The following is a 21852-nucleotide window of genomic DNA, read 5'->3' as shown; positions in this document are numbered from 1 at the left end:
GCTGAGTAATATTCCATTGTATATATGTACCACCTCTTCTTTATCCATTCATCTGTCGATGGGCATTTAGGTTGCTTCCATGACCTGGCTATTGTAAATAGTGCTGCAATGAACATTGGGATGCATGTGTCTTTTTTTTTTTTTTTTTAATTTATTTATTTTTGGCTGTGTTGGGTCTTCGTTTCATGCTAGGGCTTTCTCTAGTTGCGGCAAGCGGGGGCCGCTCTTCATCGCGATGCGCGGGCCTTTCACTGTCGCGGCCTCTCGTTGCGGAGCACAGGCTCCAAACGCACAGGCTCAGTAGTTGTGGCCCACGGGTCTAGTTGCTCCGCGGCATGTGGGATCTTCCCAGACCAGGGCTCGAACCCGTGTCCCCTGCATTGGCAGGCAGATTCTCAACCACTGCGCCACCAGGGAAGCCCCACATGTGTCTTTTTGAATTACGGTTTTCTCTGGGTATATGCCCAGTAGTGGGATTGCTGGATCATATGGTAATTCTATTTTTAGTTTTTTAAGGAACGTCCATATTGTTCTCCATAGTGGCTGTATCAATTTACATTCCCACCAACAGTGTAAGAGGGTTCCCTTTTCTCCACACCCTCTCCAGCATTTGTTGTTTGTAGATTTTCTGATGATGCCCATTCTAACTGGTGTGAGGTGATACCTCATAGTAGTTTTGATGTGCATTTCTCTAATGATTAGTGATGTTGAGCAGCTTTTCATGTGCTTCTTGGCCATCTGTATGTCTTCTTCGGAGAAATGTCTATTTAGGTCTTCTGCCCATTTTTGGATTGGGTTGTTTGTTTTTTTTAAATATTGAGCTGCATGAGCTGTTTATATATTTTAGAGATTAATCCTTTGTCTGTTGATTTGTTTGCAAATATTTTCTCCCATTCTGAGGGTTGTCTTTTCGTCTTGCTTATGGTTTCCTTTGCTGTGTAAAAGCTTTGAAGTTTCATTAGGTCCCATTTGTTTATTTTTGTTTTTATTTCCATTACTCTAGGAGGTCTAGAGTAGGTCTCTAATCCATTTTGAGTTTATTTTTGTGTATGGTGTTAGGGAGTGTTCTAATTTCATTCTTTTACATTTAGCTGTCCAGTTTTCCCAGCACCACTTATTGAAGAGACTGTCTTTTCTCCATTGTATATCCTTGCCTCCTTTGTCATAGATTAGTTAACCATAGGTGCATGGGATATCTCTGGGCTTTCTATCTTGTTCCATTGATCTATGTTTCTGTTTTTGTGCCAGTACCATATTGTCTTGATTACTGTAGCTTTGTAGTATAGTCTGAAGTCAGGGAGTCTGATTCCTCCAGCTCTGTTTTTTTCCCTCAAGACTGCTTTGGCTATTCAGGGTCTTTTGTGTCTCCATACAAATTTTAAGATTTTTTGTTCTAGTTCTGTAAAAAATGCCATTGGTAATTTGATAGGGATTGCATTGAATCTGTACATTGCTTTGGGTAGTATAATCATTTTCACAATATTGATTCTTCCAATCCAAAAACATGGTATATCTCTCCATCTGTTGGTATTATCTTTAATTTCTTTCATCAGTGTCTTATAGTTTTCTGCATAGGTCTTTTGTCTCCCTAGGTAGGTTTATTCCTAGGTATTTTATTCTTTTTGTTGCATTGGTAAATGGGAGTGTTTCCTTAATTTCTCTTTCAGATTTTTCATCATTGGTGTATAGGAATGCAAGAGATTTCTGTGCATTAATTTTGTATCCTGCAACTTTACCAAATTCATTGATTAGCTCTAGTAGTTTTCTGGTGGCATCTTTAGGATTCTCTATGTACTGTATCATGTCATCTGCAAACAGTGACAGTTTTACTTCTTCTTTTCCAATTTGTATTCCTTTTATTTCTTTTTCTTCTCTGATTGCCATGGCTAGGACTTCCAAAACTATGTTGAATGATAGTGGTGAGAGTGGACATCCTTGTCTCGTTCCTGATCTTAGAGGAAATGCTTTCAGTTTTTCACCATTGAGAATGATGTTTGCTGTGGGTTTGTCATATATGGCCTTTATTATGTTGAGGTAGGTTCCCTCTATGCCCACTTTCTGGAGAGTTTTTATCATAAACGGGTGTTGAATTTTGTCAAAAGCTTTTTCTGCATCTATTGAGATGATCATATGGTTTTTATCCTTCAGTTTGTTAATATGTTGTATCACATTGATTGATTTGCATACACTGAAGAATCCTTGCATCCCTGGGATAAATCCCACTTGATTGTGGTGTATGATCCTTTTAATGTGTTGTTGGATTCTGTTTGCTAATATTTTGTTGAGGATTTTTGCATATATATTCATCAGTGATATTGGTCTGTAATTTTCTTTTTTTGTAGTATCTTTGGTTTTGGTGTCAGGGTGATGGTGGTCTCATAGAATGAGTTTGGGAGTGTTCCTTCCTCTGCAATTTTTTGGAAGAGTTTGAGAAGGATGGGTGTTAACTCTTCTCTAAATGTTTGATAGAGTTCACCTGTGAAGCCGTCTGGTCGTGGACTTTTGTTTGTTGGAAGATTTTTAATCACAGTTTCAATTTCATTACTTGTGATTGGTCTGTTCATATTTTCTATTTCTTCCTGGTTCAGTCTTGGAAGGTTATACCTTTCTAAGAATTTGTCCATTTCTCCCAGGTTGTCCATTTTATTGGCATACAGTTGCTTGTAGTAGTCTCTTAAGATGCTTTGTATTTCTGCAGTGTCTGTTGTAACTTCTCCTTTTTCATTTCTAATTTTATTGATTTGAGTCCTCTCCCTCTTTTTTTTGATGAGTCTGGCTAATGGTTTTTCAATTTTGTTTATCTTCTCAAAGAACCAGCTTTTAGTTTTATTGATCTTTGCTATTGTTTTCTTTGTTTCTATTTCATTTATTTCTTCTTTGATCTTTATGATTTCTTTCCTTCTGCTAACTTTGGGTTTTGTTTGTTCTTCTTTCTGTAGTTCCTTTAGGTGTAAGGTTAGATTGTTTATTTGAGATTTTTCTTGTTTCTTGAGGTAGGCTTGTATACCAGTTTCCTCTTAGAACTGCTTTTGCTGCATCGCATAGGATTTGGATCATCCTGTTTTCATTGTCATTTGTCTCTAGGTATTTTTTGTTTTCCTCTTTGATTTCTTCAGTGATCTCTTGGTTGTTTAGTAACATATTGTTTAGCCTCCATGTGTTTGTGTTTTTTATGTTTTTTTTCCCTGTAATTGATTTCTAATCTCATAGCGTTGTGGTCAGAAAAGATGCTTGATTGATTTCAATTTTCTTAAATTTACTGAGGCTTGATTTGTGACCCAAGATGTGATCTATCCTGGAGAATGTTCCGTGCGCACTTGAGAAGAAAGTGTAATCTGCTGTTTTTGGATGGAATGTCCTATATGAATTAAATCTATCCGGTCTATAGTGTCATTTAAAGCTTCTGTTTCCTTATTTATTTTCATTTTGGATGATCGGTCCGTTGGTGTAAGTGAGGTGTTAAAGTCCCCCACTATTATTGTGTTACTGTCAATTTCCTGTTTTATAGGTGTTAGCAGTTGCCATACATATTGAGGTGCTCCTATGTTGGGTGCATATATATTTATAATTGTTATATCTTCTTCTTGGATTGATCCCTTGATCATTATGTAGTGTCCTTCCTTGTCTCTTGTCACATTCTTTATTTTAAAGTCTATTTTATCTGATATAAGTATAGCTACTCCAGCTTTCTTTCGATTTCCATTTGCATGGAATATCTTTTTCCATCCCCTCATTTTCAGTCTGAATGTGTCCCTAGGTCTGAAGTGGGTCTGTTGTAGACAGCATATACATGGGTCTTGTTTTTGTATCCATTCAGGAAGCCTGTGTCTTTTGGTTGGAGCATTAAATCCATTCACGTTTAAGGTAATTATTGATATGCATGTTCCTATGACTGTTTTCTTAATTGTTTTGGGTTTGTTTTTGTAGGTCCTTTTCTTCTCTTGTGATTCCCACTTAGAGAAGTTCCTTTAGCATTTGTTGTAGAGCTGGTTTGGTGGTGCTGAATTCTCTTAGCTTTTGCTTGTCTGTAAAGCTTTTGATTTCTCCATTGAATCTGAATGAGATCCTTGCCAGGTAGAGTAATCTTGGTTGTACATTCTTCGCTTTCATCACTTTAAGTATATCATGCCACTCCCTTCTGGCTTGTAGAGTTTCTGCTGAGAAATCAGCTGTTAACCTTATGGGAGTTCCCTTGTATATTATTTGTTGTTTTTCCCTTGCTGCTTTCAATAATTTTTCTTTGTCTTTTTTTTTTTTTTTATGGCTGTGTTGGGTCTTCGTCTCTGTGCGAGGGCTTTCTCTAGTTGTGGCAAGCGGGGGCCACTCTTCATCGCGGTGCGCGGGCCTCTCACTATCACGGCCTCTCTTGTTGCGGAGCACAGGCTCCAGACGCGCAGGCTCAGTAATTGTGGCTCACGGGCCCAGTTACTCCTCGGCATGTGGGATCCTCCCAGACCAGGGCTCAAACCCGTGTCCCCTGCATTGGCAGGCAGATTCTCAACCACTGCGCCACCAGGGAAGCCCTCTTTGTCTTTAATTTTTGCCAGTTAGTTACTATGTGTCTCAATGTGTTTCTCCTTGGGTTTATCCTGTATGGGACTCTCTGCGCTTCCTGGACTTGGGTGGCTACTTCCCACGTTAGGGAAGTTTTCGATTATAATCTCTTCAAATATTTTCTCTGGTCCTTTCTCTCTCCCTTCTCCTTCTGGGACCCCTATAATGCGGATGTTGTTGCGTTTAATGTTGTTCCAGAGGTCTCTTAGGCTGTCTTCATTTCTTTTCATTCTTTTTTCTTTGTTCTGTTCCACAGCAGTGAATTCCACCATTCTGTCTTCCAGGTTACTTATCCGTTCTTCTGCCTCAGTTATTCTGCTATTGATTCCTTCTAGTGTAGTTTTCATTGCAGTTATTGTATTGTTCATCTCTGTTTGTTTGTTCTTTAATTCTTCTAGGTCTTTGTTTAACATTTCTTGCATCTTCTCAATCTTTGCCTCCATTCTTTTTCCGAGGTCCTGGATCATCTTCACTATCATTATTCTGAATTCTTTTTCTGGAAGGTTGCCTATCTCCACTTCATTTAGTTGTTTTTCTGGGGTTTTATCTTGTTCCTTCATCTGGTACATAGCCCTCTGCCTTTTCATCTTGTCTGTCTTTCTGTGAATATGGTTTTTGTTCCACAGGCTGCAGGATTGTAGTTCTTCTTGCTTCTACTGTCTGCCCTCAGCCCTGCTAGTGTTGGAGGGTCTCCTGCAGAGGCGGAGGGTGGCTGTGTCTGTCTCACCGTGAGGACAGGGACACTGGCATCAGAAGTTCTGGGAAGTACTCCTTGGCATGAGCCCTCCCAGAGTCCTGGAGATAGTCATTTTTAATGAATTTTGTATGTGTGTGTGTCTGCTTATCATATGTTGTACCATAAGTAAACATCAGGGTACTAAGCATTTTAATTTATATAGATTTATATAAAATTTTTCATTTAAATTTCTTTTAAAATCGGGTTTATTTCCGTTTCCTACAAAGGAAAATCAATATACCAAAATTACCAACATCTATTTTTTTTGGAGAGAGCTACCCATGATGCCCAAGTCAGGACTCTCAGTTCTAGGCCTGATGTGATCATTGGATCATGTTCCCTCTCACTAAAAGCTCATCCAGAATGGTGCCTTGTGACACAAAGGATCTTCTGAGAGAAGATGAGGGACTAAGCCATGCCCATGATCTTTGTCTCCAGTATGAAAATAGTCTTCCCTAAGTCCTATTACAATGTTCAGTTATAAACAGTGGTGCTTAGTACATAGAGGGTCTTAAATAATACGTATTGATAGATAGATGGAAGTAGTCCACAGTTCTTCCCAATGTCTGGACTCTTTCATGTTTGTTTTTTAAAAATAAATCTCTTTATTTTAGATCTTAGTTTAAAAACATCTTGGCATTAAGACTTACATTTACCCTAGAATCAAGTTATATTGTTACGATCAGGCAGTGTTAAGGAAAAGAAAATGCATTTCTAATTAAAAAAAAGGACTTACATTTATTCTTTTAAAACACTTTACATGTGATCGCCCATGTATGCACCGATGTAGGCTATTTTATTTGATAAGTTTTACTGCTGATTTTATTTCACCTGATAATTTCATTTGGGTCCCTAAAACTACCTTATGAACTACCTCAATTATTTAAATTAGAAACAGATTAATTTTCTCCAGTGTACAAACTCAAATTAATTTCATTATTAACCGGAGTTTTAAATTGATTAATCTTGGAGTGTTTAAGGAACCAAGTGGGGTTTTTTCATCCTTAAGGAGATGGGCATATTGATTTGATGACTCTCTCACCGTCACACCAGTTGTGCTACAAAGAGCAAGACATTTGCAAGAAAACTTTGGATAGATTTTATAAACCAGCCAGAAACCTGTGTGTCTGGGGCTTCTGGGGGAACAATCTGTGAGTCATTTTAAAAACAAACACACTCATAATCACAGTGCATGGTGTTACCATGGTAATTAGGCCTGTGGAGTTGGGTTGCTTATGTTCTTGTAAAGGGAAGAGGGGGAGAGAAACTGAGAATTCAGAGCGTTGACTATCGGCTTCAATTTGACTATCACAAGAGAGAGTGTAGGGTTTCTTGAGAACGTACTGGCACAGTTGTCCTGAGAGGGAAGTGAAGAAACTCTGGCATCCTCCCTTTGTTACTGAATGTAAGTTAGCCGTTTTAGTGTTGGGTGTTGTGATTCACAGGGGAGAAAAGGGCCATTTGGCATTCTCTCAGGAAGAAGGGGGGAAAATTGGTCCTTTATCTGCTGTATAATTACATATAAGTCTCTCAGATCTACCCGGTAAGTGTCTGGTGTGCAGGTGCACAGGGCTTTAGTGAGCCTCTAAAAGGTGCCAAAATGACACTGGCATAATATTATTACAGATTTAAACGCTCCTCAGTGCATTATTCTAATACAGTTAGAGACAGGTTTTAGTGAGGCCATTGTTTCAGATCTGATCCCCAAGTAGACCAGGTCTCTTTTCTCTATTTTATGGAGTAGATATGACTCCTTTATCTTGGACAGTCATCTTATAATATAGGCCCCTGGGTCACAGAGGAGACCAAGGAGGTTATGTGAGCTCTGCCAAATCTTTCATCACTCCAGGGGAAAGTACAATCAACATGCGTGCTTTTTTTTTCCCCCATTTATTTTTATTTTTTTAATTTATTTTATTATTTTTTAAAATTAATTAATTAATTTATTTTTGGGTGTGTTGGGTCTTCGTTTCTGTGAGAGGGCTTTCTCTAGTTGTGGCGAGCGGGGGCCACTCTTCATCGCAGTGCGCGGGCCTCTCACCGTCGCGGCCTCTCTTGATGCGGAGCACAGGCTCCAGACGCGCAGGCTCAGCAGCTGTGGCTCATGGGCCCAGTTGCTCCGTGGCATGTGGGATCCTCCCAGACCAGGGCTCGAACCCGTGTCCCCTGCATTGGCAGGCAGAGTCCCAACCACTGTGCCACCAGGGAAGCCCTCCCCCATTTATTTATTTTTTGGCTGCGTTAGGTCCGTTGCTGCGCACGGGCTTTCTCTAGTTGCGGTGAACGGGGGCTACTCTTCATTGCTGTGCGCAGGCCTCTCATTGCGGTGGCTTCTCTTGTGGTGGAGCACGGGCTTCAGTAGTTGTGGTGCGTGGGCTCAGCAGTTGTGGCTCGTGGGCTCTAGAGCACAGGCTCAGTAGCGTACGGGCTACTGTGGCATAGTGGCGTAGTGGCATACGGGCTTAGTTGCTCCACAGCATGTGGGATCTTCCTGGACCAGGGCTCAAACCTGTGTCCCCTGCATTGGCAGGCAGATTCTTAACCACTGCGCCACCAGGGAAATCCCAACATACATGCTTTTTTGATGGACAGTCAACAAAGTGGGATTACTGAGGAGTGATTCATTATGATTCTGTACGGAGAACAAACAACACCCTTAAATTAAAGGTATGAGTTAGTTCACCTACAAAACTGGTTTTTAAGAACGATTTAAGATTTACTTTAAGAAGCCTAGGTATCCTCTTAAATGGATAAGTATAATACATTGACTAGAGGTTTTTTTAGAGTATTCCTCATGCAGATTTTATTTCTACAACTTTTCCTTATTAAAACTATTTTTCAAAAGCCTTGAAATAAAGTGCCGTGGAGTTTGATTAAAGGGTCATGCAAATGCAGGGAGTTTGTGTGTGATTTTGCCCTGGCATATGGTGTAAAAACTATTCCTCAAAACTGGGGGTTTCATTTTTCCTCTCGTATGTGGGAAGAAGGCACATGTTACCCAAACTTCATTCTATGCTGTCTTAATTTTTTAAAGATTAGTAAACAATGCTTAACTTAAACTTTTTTTCTGATGGTGAAAGTAATTCATGGTGATCATCGAAAATTTGGAAAATACTTAAAGTGTAAAAAAAAAATTAAGACTGACCCCTTCCATTAATTAGGTTTTTGGTTGAACCACATATAACAGAGACCTGATTTCACAGTGGCTTACAGAAGTTAGAAGTTATTTCTCTCTCACATAACAATCCAGAGGTGTGTGGTCCAGGGCTGGTAAGGTAACTCTCCTCCACAAGATCATCCAGGTATGCAGCCTCCTTCTATCATACTGTTACATCATTCCAAGCATATTTTCCTTGCTTTATGGTCTAAAGTGGCTTCCTACCATAAAGACCTCACTATAACCAGTAGGAAGGGAGGAAGTTGGAAAGGGGAGGGCATGACCCAGAAGTTGCACCCATCACTGCTGCAGCAATCCCCTTGAACTTTGTCACATGGCCACACACCTAGCAACAAGGGAGGCTGGGAAAAGCAGTTATTCTTGACATGTATGTGCCTGGCTTAGATTCTATCACAAGCATGGAAGAAGAGGAAAGCAGATACTGGGGCATATCTAGCAATTTCTGGTACTTCCATTTTCTATACAAAAGGGATAATACACTGTTAACATTTTGACATACCTTCTTCCAATCTTTTTTCTAGGAAAATATGTATCAGAAAGATATGTATAATATTTACTAGAAAATATTGTATGTGATATATTAGAATATTAAATATGAAAATGTATTAGAAAAATGCATATATATAATATACAGATATTAGAAAATTAGCTGAGGTCATACTCTATATATAATTTTGTATTCTCTTTTCGCATAACTTTATTCCATGTATATTTTTCCTCATCATTTAAATTTTTTGTATTTATTGTTTCCAAGTTCCATTGTGTGGAATTTTTCTGTTTTACTTAATAGGTTATGTTATTAATATTTAGGCTATTTCTAACGCCTTGGTAATACTTCTTTGTCTATACTTTGCATTTTTTGGATCAAGTCAAGGAGTGACATCACCGAGACAATGGGTGAGAACATATTTGGGATCTTGATAAATATTGCCCAACTGCTTTCCAGAGAGATTGTGTTGATTTATGCTCTCCCAAGAAATGTATGAGAGTGCTGGACTCAGAGCTCCCTTCAAGGCTTATTTTGCAAGTCCCACTAATCATTGTTATCCCTAGGGTTTATTCTCTGAAAATAGGTTGTTTTCTGCCCTTGGCTTGTTTTTGTTTCCTTTGCTGTCATTAATCATGAGATAATGGTTTTCTAATAATGTTGGCTCATTTAAAAACATATGGTCCCTTATAGTCATCTGGGAATATAATCAGTTGGGCTGAGATTCTAGCACACGTGCCAGTCTTAAGCAATGGGAGATCTCTAGAGACGCTGATGTTCATTTGGTCTCAGGGCCCAACGTGAATTTGATTTCCACCCTCAGTCATAATACTCTAGATGCTAAGTAACTCTTAGTTCTGAGACACAGCGAAATATGAATGGTAAAGCATTCCCTGAGGCTTAGGCAGTTCCCTTTGAGCTGGCTGCCGGATATCTTTTCAGAAGTAAAGACAGGAACTTTCTTAGATATGAACCACACTCTGCACTAGGCAGAATTAGGCCAACTCTGTTCAGCATACTCAAAGGTCATTAGTGGCTAAGGGTATAGGTGTTTCTACTTCTAAACAGCCTTCAGCTTTGGATGCTAACGATGTTTTTTAACCATTAACTTGTCCAATCTACCCTCTTAAAGGGTTAGATATACACGAATGGAGCCCCACCTCTGTCCCTAACACCTGGAGAAAGAGTGTATCTGGCACTTTGGTCCTGCTGGGAGCTAATCAAGTTAGGTCAGGAGGAAAGCTTGTTCTTATTCATCTCACCGGTACACAGCCTCTGTCACCAAGAACTGTGCTTGCCCTCGGTTCCCAAGCCGACTTGGTATTTTCATGTTTTCTTGCAGGTTAGGGAAGGTCACAAAGAAAGCGACTCCTATTTTCACAAATATGTTTCTTCAAAGAAAAAGAGTTAACAAAATGTTTGTTTTTTGGCTCAGAAAGGTAAACCTGTGAGCCCCTCTGCCCTTTGAGCTATTCAGCCATCACCACCAAACCCTTTTTACAGAAACATTTATTTGCTTGTTCAGCTTTTATGTATCATGTTATTTCTCCTTTTTTTTTTTTTTTTTTAAATAAAACCAATACATTCTCCTCTCTGCTTTCTCAACAGCCAGATCTGCCAGTGAGCCTCAGCCTTTGGGAACTGAAGAGGTAAGAATTCTGAAATATTTTCTTCTAGGATCTTAAATCTAATCAGAACTTTAAGAGTTAAAGAAAAATCTTAAGCCTAGAGATGAAAGCATTTAACATGTGATGTTGATCAAAAAGAAACATTCGTAGTCTTTAGCAATATTGACATGACTTTAGGATTTAAAGGAAAAAAAAAATGGCTTTCCTTAATGATAGTTAAAAATCAGATTTCTCACTCAGATTTCACCCATTTTCTTCTAAAAACCTGAGTTTGGAAGTCTTTGAGGTCACTGCCTTAACAAAATGTGTCTCTATGGCACCGAACATGATTAATTGGTGGCAGCCATTGAGGACAGTGAAAGACAGATGTCAGAGTAGATTAGACCACAGAAGTGTAAACCCTGTTCTTAAGAGATTGGTTGTAGATATTATAAGGGCTTTTTCAGCAGCAACAACAGTCACAATAAAAGGTCAATTTAATACTGGTGGGGTTTCTTCTTGAAGAAACAGACTTGGCTTTTGAAACTGAGTAAAGCCATTTGAATCTAGCTGTAGACTTGAAAGGACACCATATTGCTGAGACAGGTGATAATGTGTTTTCTCTCCCCAACCAAGATGCAGTTTCCTTTAGTCCTGACGTGGACTGCCCCCCATTTTATTTTACTTTATTTTATTTATTTATTTATTTATTTATTTTTTGGCTGCGTTGGGTCTTCGTTGCTGCGCATGAGTTTTCTCTAGTTGCGGCGAGCGGGGGCTACTCTTCGTTGTGGTGCGCGGGCTTCTCATTGTGGTGGCTTCTCTTGTTGTGGAGCATGGGCTCTAGGCACGTGGGCTTCAGTAGTTGTGGCACGAGGGCTCAGTAGTTGTGGTTCCCGGGTTCTAGAGCTCAGGCTCAGTGATTGTGGCGCCTGGGCTTAATTGCTCCACGGGGTGTGGGATCTTCCCAGACCAGGGCTCGAACCCATGTCCCCTGCATTGGCAGGTGGATTCTTAACCACTGCACCACCAGGGAAGTCCTTCCCCCCATTTAAAAATTAACTTCATTCTGATAAATTTCAAGCATATAGCAAATAGAGAGGATAATATAATGAACTTCCATATCCCTATCACTCAATTTTAACAATTATAACTCATGACCAGTATTGTTTCATTTATACCTCCACCCCTTCTCTTCTTTTCCCATTGGAGTGTTGGATTATATGATGATGGCTTGAATTTGGCTGTTGGATTTTTAATTGTTTATACAACTATTTAGTGGCTACAGCAAAATGCAAATAAAAAATAAAACCTGCTTTTAACCTAACTTACTTTGCACAAGCTAGCCATTTAACCATGTACTCATTCAGCCAATATTTAGTATTTACTAGTATCAAAACCTTCTTAGGAGAAAAAGTAGAGAACAACTAATGGAAGGGAGACCAGTAGACGTCTTGGATTTGCAAATGATGGGCTGGATATGGGAGAACTGATGAAATTGCTAATTGAAGATGAAGGAGAGGAGGATATTTAGAAAAACTCCCCAATTTCTCTTTTGGGAAATTCAGTGGGTGACGATAACTGGGCTACAGATACAGGAAGAGAGGAACAGATTCAAATCTGTGGAGTGGCCACATCCAGACGGATATGCCCAGTAGACTGCGCATGGATGGTACAGAGCAGTGATTCTCAGTCCTGGGTGCACATCAGAATCTCCAGGGAAGTGTTTGAAAGCACCGATATGTAAACCCTACCCAGACCACTTGAGTCAGAATCGCTTGGGGAGGGGTCTGAACATCTGTAGTTTATAAGAGCTCCCCAGGTGATTACAATGTGTAGTCACGATTGAGAATCTCTGGTCTAGAGCTTAGTAGAAGGAAGGCCTGTGGGGGTGTGTGCTTTTAATGCCATGTATAGCTTTTGCGACCCCATAATGAGGTTCTTTTGGAGTTAAGTACTTAATACCTTTCAGGTGAGGGCTAAGCCATCCCTACACTCTACCAAATATTATTAATAATGAAGGCTTTTAAAATAAGTTTTTCATGTTCTCTGTCTGATGTTGGTGTTGATTTCTTTCATACTAGTCACTGTACTTAAATGTTTCAAATCAATCCAAGCAGAGTTTCTCAGTGCGGGTTGCTGACACATTGAATGGGGCAATTCTTCCTTGTATTCTTTGGTATCCCTGTCCTTGGCTCACAAAAGGCCAGTGGCATCTTCCAGCCGTCATGGTATCCAGAGTGCCCTAAGGAGACATTGAGAACTACTGTGTCGTTACACACCTTTAAAGAGGTTGTTTGTCATTTTACTCTTACCTACAAGCATTTTTGCTTCATGCAAAATTACTGGTTTCGGTTATGCAAAGTAGTTCCTTATGTAAGTGGTCTCTGTGCTAAAAAACTAAAGAAAGAAACTAAACAAAATAGACATGTAAAAGGAAATATTGTTTTGCACTGTTGGATTTTGAGCATATTTGTTCTAGTACCGAATCTATTTTTTATGTCTGTACAGAGAAGCAAATTAAACACTAAGCAAGAAATGGTCAAATATTGAGATTTAAAGCAAAATACTGCTAAGGCATTATGCAAATTGAACAGCAGTGATGAAGGATGTATTCGTTTCTTGTTTGCTGCTGTAACAAATTGTAACAAACTTGGTGGATTAAAACAAATCCACTAAATACAGATATGTTATCTTACAGTTCTGCAAGTTAGATTCTGTAGTGATCTCACTGGTCTAAAGTCAAAGTATTGACAGAGCTGTGTTCCTTTCTGGAGGCTCTAGGGAAGAATTCTAGAGTCCCCTTTCCTCCATTTTCAAAGCCAATAGCCTTGCATCTCCGTATGTCTTTCCACCATATTCATTCCTCTGAACTGAGCCAGGAAATGTTCTTTGACTTTAAGGAGCCATGTGATAAGATTTGGCACACCTAGATAATACAAGATACTCTCCCCATCCCAAGGTCCTTAATTTAATCATATCTTCAAAGTCCCTTTTTCCACATAAGTTTATATATTCACAGGTTCCAGGGATTAGGGCATGGAGTTATTTGGGGGCTATTATTCTGCCTACTACAAAGTAAAAGAGATTAATTGTTCAGAAAGGTAGAAATGCCTCAAGTAGCAGAGATAGGATTATCTTACATTTCATTGTATAGGGTTGAGAAGGTTTAGGGTTCCCAAGTTAATGAAGCAAGTTCTTGTCTTGACTCTGCAAAACCTGTTTGTAAATACAGGCACCGAAGGCTTTTAGTTTTCTTGGAGTATTTGGCATTGGATCAAGTGGACAGGTTGAAGTCCAATGTCTCCTTCCTTGGCCAGACTTTCTGGTACTATGGGTGTGGCCTCTAGAGAGCATGCTGCTTTTGGCATTTCTCCAACTCTGGAGAGTTTGCCTACAGTGTGCAGGTTCCAAGGTCTTTGAATGGCACCAAAGAAATGTGAGATTTTTATTTTATGCTGTTATGTCTGCCTGTCACATTATGCTTTATTTATTAGGCTCTAACATGTGGAAGTTGGAGGGAAAAATAACATAATATTTTAGAACCTTACTGTAGTGGTATTTATTATAGCTAATTTCTAAGTATGGTTTAATTTCCACTATACATTAGGTAAGTCATCCCCACAAAGTAAGAAACCATTGCTCGCCTAGTGAATGAAATGGATCACTGGGTTATTTTTTAAAAACCATCTCCAGGGTAGAATATAGCCAGAATTTTTTTTTAAATTTATTTATATTTTATTTATTTATTTTTGGCTGCGTTGGGTCTTCATTGCTGTGTGCGGGCTTTCTCTAGTTGCGGCGAGCAGGGGCTACTCTTCGTTGCGGTGCGCAGGCTTCTCATTGCGGTGGCTTCTCTTGTGGTGGAGCACAGGCTTTAGGCACACGGGCTTCAGCAGTTGTGGCACATGGGCTCAGTAGTTGTGGCTCGTGGGCTCTGGAGCGCAGGCTCAGTAGTTGTGGCTCACGGGCTTAGTTGCTCCGCGGCATGTGGGATCTTCCCAGACCAGGGCTCGAACCCGTGTCCCCTGCATTGGCAGGCAGGTTCTCAACCACTGCACCACCAGGGAGGTCCCTAGCCAGAAATTTTTGATGGAGATTTTAAATGTTGCAGCTATTTTTGTAGCGAGTCCCCTTTTTATCCACTTCAAGACAGGTCAGCAATACAGATCTGAAGGCCAAACTTAGGGCTAGCTCTAGAGTAACAAAGCATCCTGATTTGTCTAAGACTGGGGGGTTACCTGGGACTTGGGAGCTTCAGTGCTACAACTCCTGGAGTTCTGAGTAATTTGGGACAGTTGGGGGCCTAGATGTCTAAAAACAGCTCTAGCGGAAAGTGACTGTCATGCCGTTGAATTGTGAAAATAGAAAATCTGATTGAATGAAATAATGACAGTAACCTCCAGGGTTTGGGCTGAGGATAAGGGTGAATCTAACTCTGGAAAAATCTGTATCCACATATACATGTTTGCCCGAAACCAACTCAGAAGAACCAGCAACATTTATAAAGTGTTATTAGATTTCATGGCCCACTCTTTTAATCCCCCAGTGTTACTGGCATCTCTGATGATCACAGCTTTAATAGCTTTCTTATTGAGGTGACCACAGAACCTCATTGAATCTTTTTCGGCATGTCAGCATGTATGGAAATTACAAGTTTGCCAAAGCAGCATGGTGCTCTCTTAGTTTGAATCCTGCCTTTTGTATAACAAAATTGAACTTCTCCCCCGCTAAGAGACAGCACAGAATGTTCAAGAATAGATAAGTATTAGGAAGACTATCTTGATGCCCAAGGGGAGGGGATTGGAGAGGATCATGTCTTGGAGCCTTATCCAGCTCTAAGAGGTTGGTGCTCTCTGACTCCCAGTGGTAGAGCATGAGCTACTTACCCTGATGTAAGTAAGTGGCTGCATCTGGGTGAAGATTCGTACTCAGCCCTTCCTCCGTGCTTCCATAACGCTCTGCCCTGCCCTCACCCACAGCAAAGCCAGACTAGGAAAACAGGAATACAGAAGGAGCCTCATTTCTTACATTTCTGTGGCCTTCATTTGGAGATTTTTATTCTCTAAGCCACTGGGACAAAGAGATTGTAAGTGTACTTGAAAGGGCAGTGCATTAGCTTCCCTAGAATAGGCTTTGACTTTTAGGAGCTGGCAATATATATATATATATATTTTTTTAATGTTTCTTTACTATCTTTAAACTGTTCTAGTTGGTAGGTACAAGGAATTCTCTTTCAATTCTTTTTTTTTTTTTCTTCCAAAAAAAAAGATTGAGTACTATCAGTCTTGGAGGTAAGATCTGGGTTTCTGATGAGGATAGGGCTTGGATAGATTGTGAGTTATTCTGATATTCTTGTCAATCCCTTTTTGGGGTTCCTTCCTTCTAGGACTCTCAATCCTGGTTTCATTTTTTTAAGACTAGCCTCCTTTCAGCTTTGAACCTCAGCTGTTTTTTTTTTGTGAATCAAACAAGCTCCAGAAGAAATGAAAGGAGATGAAATCCTTTTGCTGTTGTTTAAACTCAGATTCTTTTACTCCTTTCCAAAGAGAAATTACAGAGTAAATGTAAATAGGAGATCCAAATGATCCCAGCTACTCTGGTGCAGGGTTTCTTCTAGGGTAATAGAAATGTCTTGAAACTAAATAGGGATGATGGCTACGTGACATCGTAAATGTACTAAATGCCGTTGAATTGTACACTTTAAAGTGGTTAATGATAAATTTCATGTTTTGTGAATTTTACCTCAAAAAAAAAATGTTGAACTTCAAGAGGAAGAAAAAAAAAAAAGACTGTTTCTCCCTATCTTCAAATTCTGGAGGAAGTCTCATCCATTTTAATACACTCATGTTTTTAAATTTCTAGACCAAAATTGTTGTTCGTCCTGTCCCATTACTGGGAGAAGATATTTGGACTTAAAAGTGTCTGCCAGGCAGAACCAATCAGGAAATTTCATAGAGTTAAGACACTAGTTGTTAGTATTAAGATGCATAGTTTTTGTTACTGGATTATAAACTGTCCTATAATTTGCAAAGCTGATTGCAATAAAAAAAATTTTTTTAAGTTTAATAATTTAAAACACTGGACTTTTTTCCACCTCTCATGGGATAGAAGTTATGTCAACTAGGTTGGAAAGTTTTTTTAATATCCTCTAGTAGCAGACTGCAATTGGGTATGACAAAACAGAAAGAGTCCAGTTGTGGTAACTTTAATGAAATGTGAGCATGGTAAAAAATTTCATATATAGAAATGTCTTTTATTAAAATATCTCCTTGGACATTCCCAAGGGCTACCACCTGATCAAAGTCTGACGGGCACTTATTTTAAAGGATGACTGCATAGGGTTTCACACATAATCATTGGTTTAATGGTGAAACTTTAAGGTTTTTAATTACTTCTAGATTTAGAGACAACTTTTTTGGCCTTTTGCAGAGATGTAACTAGGCAACCAGTATAGCACTTAACTGGTGCACAGCATCCAAACTTCATAGCCATTGCATCATTTTTTAAATGCTGTTTAAATCTGTCTTTTAGCTTTGGCATATGCTGCCATGTAACCTTTAATTTCTTAGAAAATATCGTGCAAAGCCCCAGCCGTAAGATAGAATGGTTCCTAGAACCCCAGCATGCTCTGTCTGATGTTAATCAATGTGCTTACAAGAACAGCAGTAATAGAGTGGAGAGGTAGCCAAATGTACTGTGTTTTATAATTGGATGTTAAGAAAGTAGGTTTCAGTTTTGGTGTGTGAAGGTGTAAGAGTTTAAAACCATATCCTCAGCAGGTGGTAATGAGCATTTCTCACAATGTGATTAATGGAAAATGTACATTCACAGAGATGAGAGGTGGCCTTTATTCTAGTGAAGTTGATTTTACTTTGTTGGATAGGTGGTAACTAGAAATACCTAGTTTGATTAATAAGCCAGAATGTATTGAAAGCTTTTTAAGTGTCAGACACTATTCTAGGTATATACTATATTCCTTTTCTCTGATAACTAAGCTTTTAATTTTTTAATTAGTTTTTTTTAATTATGAAAGGAATGTATATGTGAGATTTTTAAAAATTCAAGTAGTAGACACAGGAATAAATGAAAAAGAGAAGTTTCTTTCCAAACATCAACTCTTAGCCCACTCCCTAGAGATAACCACTGTTAATAGTATCTTGTGTGCCCTCCAGAAATTTTCCATCTCCTGGTTAATCTGTATTGAAATGTGAGTATGATAAGTGCCATTAAACCGTCTGTTCGTAAATTTCTCTTCTGGACCAAATCTCTTCATTTTGAGACACCATTTGATGCTTATTTTTGACATGTGCTTTTTTAAAACCGAAAGAGTAAAAATGTCAGAACCAAAGTGATGCCAACAGAGGGCTGGTGGTAGGGAGGGTGACAACTGAAGACTGTTACTGTGAATTCTAGCTTCTGTAAGAGTTACATACAGAATGTAAGTAATAAACCTTAAGGTAGTTCTTCATCATTTTCAAAGTCATCTGGAGTACGTTATCTCCCTTTATCCTTTTGATGACCCTGTGACACAGAAGTTGTTTATTTTACAAAGGAGGAAGCTGTGGTTCCCAGAGGTTAGGTAACTTGCCCATGAACACAGCTGACGAGTGACAGGATCGGGACGAGAATCAAGTCTTTTCCAAGTTCTAGCCTTGAACCAGACCACACTGGCAACCATGAAGAAGAGAGGGGCTCGGTAACACCACTGTGGTCCCTGTAGTGGGAGGCTGGAAGCAAAGGGGAGGCTTGCAGTCTGAAGATCCAGTTAGAAGTTGTTCTGATTCTGCTCCTTGGGCAAGTTGTTTAATGCAGTCCGTATGCCCTCCTCACAGTTTCCTCACTGGCTATGTCTATTCCTGTTCTATTTGTTTGGGTAGTACTGGCCAGATGGGGACTTGACTAAAGCTGGGGACGCCATAGTATTTCATCACCATACTACAGGAGTTGGTTTGAAGGGTGGGCATGCAACCCAGCAAGGGCCAATAGATTCTTTCTCTGGAATTTTCCAACTCAAGTGGAGGGAGGAGAGGTCCCATCCTTTCTAGTCTCAAGGTAGTAAGAATCATGTAAGGCCATGTTTCAGTCTGTTGAGAGAGTAAAGTCTGATGCACAAAGGGGGAGCAAAAGAGAGAGAGAGAAAGAGCGATAAAGGGAAGGAAAGAGATAGCCCAGTGAGAATTGGAGTCCATCAATCCAGTTGACGTGAGCCAATATATTCCCATTTTTTACCTAACCTAAGCCAAGTTGCTACTAAAGGAATCCTGTGTGATATCTTTGGGCCTTAGTTTCCTCATCTGTAAAATGGGGGTTTTAATATTTTCCCTGAAGTACTGTATATCTGAACTACTGTAAAGATGAGTTGAGATAATGAATAGGAAAGTACTTTGTACATTGTAAAACGCTGTACAAATGCAAGATGGTATTATTCATTAATATGTTGCACTGAACTAGGAAAAGTTGAAAGAATGAAATTACCAATCATTTGGAAAATAGGAAGTGAGAGCTTTGTAAGAGCCATCTGGTATTGTGCCGAAGTAAATGAAAGCTGCCAGAGTTCCCAGATTTTCTTTGGGTATCCCCTTTCATATACTCTTAAGTTCTAATAGATACCCACCATAAATACTGGGATAGATCTTACCTCACTGGCTCAGGTTAATTCAGTGAATTCCTTTTTCTATCTCCTGTCCTAATCTATGGTAAACAGACACACAGTAACACAAACCAAACAAAAATAAACACATCATATTAATATCTCAACATTTTAGCTTTTTCACTTAAAAGAACTTTACAGATTTATAAATGACATTTTGGCATCATCAAAGAAAATCAACCTTAAAGTGGCTATTCTATTTTTAGTACTTCATTTGGGAATGATATAGTTGAGGCGATTCTTGGGATGGGAGGTTAGTTATTTTGGGCTTAGATAGGATCAAAATCCATCTTTTACCTTAATGGACTTATATCTTTGATATATAAACTCTAAGTAACCAAAATGTACTTGAAATTACATCTTATGCATGACACAGGAAGCGTCACTTCACTTCTACAGCATTTTTCACTATATATGATAACATCTCTCCGTGAGAGAAAACAGATGGCACAGAACAGAAATTTGTTCTCTTTCTTAGATTTGCCATTTAGGCAGTTTTTATTGTAGCAAACATATCTTTCTTCATATTTGATCATTAAAACCAAAAAAAAAGTGGTTTAAAGTCTCAATCTAAATAGAATAGCATGTGCAAAAAGGTCAAAGTCACCACAGAAACATGATCTGTAAGCATAAAGAAGCATGATATAGCAACCTGAATGTCTTACATCTCTCACAGTTTAAAATCTGAGAAATATATCCACCACTTTCACTGTTCTTGCAAATCTAAACCTTTGCCTTACAAAATCTCCGAGGCAGGAAGGTTGAATCAGTGCTGTTTGACCACCCCACTCCACATCTCACCTAGCCATTGTTTATCTTTGTCTGGGCTTGATATCAACCCCATGAATGTCAGTGTTTTTGTATAAATGGAGGACTTGGAATAAGTTCATTTTCTGGATAAGCATGCTCTTAACCCTCAGAAAATGTCAACCGTACTGAAAACAGTTGGCATCCTCAAATCAATTAATTTTAGGAGAGCTTAATAAAGAGAATATTTACAAGGACGTGAGCAGAGTATAGGGAAACTGCAAGGGAGAGTGTACTTTTTTCAGGGCTCCTTTACCACCCGTAGACAGGAAGGGATGAGGGCTGGGAGGAGAGAACCCTCCTCAGTGGAGCTGTGACCTCCAGGAAAGGGCTGTAGCCAGCTTATAATGACCCTGCAGGAAGGGATGCCAGGAAACAAATACCCTGAAATGCTTCTCCTCTTTCCTTCTATCTGCTTATGCTCCCCATTGACCATACCTAACTGGAAGACAACAAGGAAGCCTGCCTCTGAGTCTGTAGTTCAGTCTCCTAGGGTGTAGAGCCGGGTAGTACAGGATGGAGAATGGGTTTGGAGGGGCAAATGAAAGGTATCCGGCACAGTTAACCTTCATCATTGTGAAAGTCTTGCATGAAAGAAATAGTACCCCTTTCTCTCCCAAATCTAGCTGTCTTATCAAAAAAAAAAATTGTTTTAACCAACGTTCACTTTTTCATTAATTGTATTTAATCAAGTTCATGGTCCATATTCAAATGGACCCAAATGCGATTGGTAGCATTTGGAGAGCATTCCCTTGTTTGTGTGATGAAGCACGATCTGGAGGAGGTACAGAGGTGACAAAACCACCCTAGTGCTTGTCCTGCTCAGACTTAGATGGCAACCTCGACTTGAAGTTCAAGTTTAGGGGAAGGGGTGGTAAAAAGTGATTAGATACCTCAGAGCAACTCTGAATAGTCCACATTTGTGGGCCTCCCATAATCAAAGGAGTGACTACTGTCCCAGAGAAGTGCAATGTCCACTTCTGGTGGGTTGAGTAGCCAGTTTTTGGTTTTGTCCAGCTTGCTTTTAATCTCAGATGAATTATTTTCACTCCTTTGATCTAGGGACCAGGATTACTTGCCTTGATCTAATCCAGATTAACTACTCTGATCCACTGAGAATGAATCAATCAACTGAATCGGATAAATCCCCATAATTAGAGAGGTATTTGTGGCAACATAAAATGATAGGCAAAAGAAAACAAACTTGGAATACCACCCTAAAGCATAAACTTCTGTGGACCAGAAAATTCCCTGACTTGGGAAATGCTGGGACCCAAGGATTCCAGAACAAAGAGTTGGGTCTATAACAGAAACAGTGAGAGGCAGTGTGGTGTAGTGAAAAGGGAATGGACTTTGAGATCTCAGCCTGGTACTGACTGTGAACATCTTGGCAAATTTCTGTGCTTTCTCAATCTCAAATTTCCTTGTGTGTAAAATGAGAGTAATTTAACTTGTTACAAAATTAATTGAAACCATATATGCAAAATAAAGGCAGTGTTTTCCACATATTCAAACACTTTTTTGGGGGAGGTGTACTTACTTTTTAAAAAACAGTGTTTCTTTACAGCTCTATTGAGATATAATTGACATAAAATATAATGGACATACAATAAATGATATGTATATAAAGTTGATGAATATTGGCTGCATACATCCATGAAAGCATAGCCACAATCAAAATAATGAACAAACCCATCCAAAAGTTTCCTCATGCCCAATAACAATCTCTTCTTCTCCTTTCCCATCTTCAGGCAACCACTGATCTGCTTTCTGTCACTCTAGAAGAGTTTGCATGTTCTAGAGTTTTATGTAAATGCAGTTATATATTAT

At 39.3% G+C, this 21852-nt stretch overlaps 1 protein-coding gene across 1 annotated transcript in view; it reads left to right on the top strand.

Annotated features, from left to right (window-relative positions):
• The window catches only part of GNG2 (G protein subunit gamma 2), a 129162-nt gene that overhangs the window by 11115 nt on the left and 96195 nt on the right, over window positions 1-21852 (top strand). Inside the window, exon 2 of the mRNA XM_068545501.1 lies at window positions 10564-10604. The gene's annotated coding sequence lies outside the window, so the exon portion shown is untranslated. The remainder of the gene's footprint in view (window positions 1-10563; window positions 10605-21852) is intronic.

The sequence above is a fragment of the Eschrichtius robustus genome, chromosome 1 (assembly GCF_028021215.1).
Source record: "Eschrichtius robustus isolate mEscRob2 chromosome 1, mEscRob2.pri, whole genome shotgun sequence".
In the NCBI taxonomy this organism is placed as follows: Eukaryota; Metazoa; Chordata; class Mammalia; order Artiodactyla; family Eschrichtiidae; genus Eschrichtius; species Eschrichtius robustus.
Note: the sequence above shows the minus strand (reverse complement) of the source record. Positions and strands in the feature narration are given on the sequence as shown.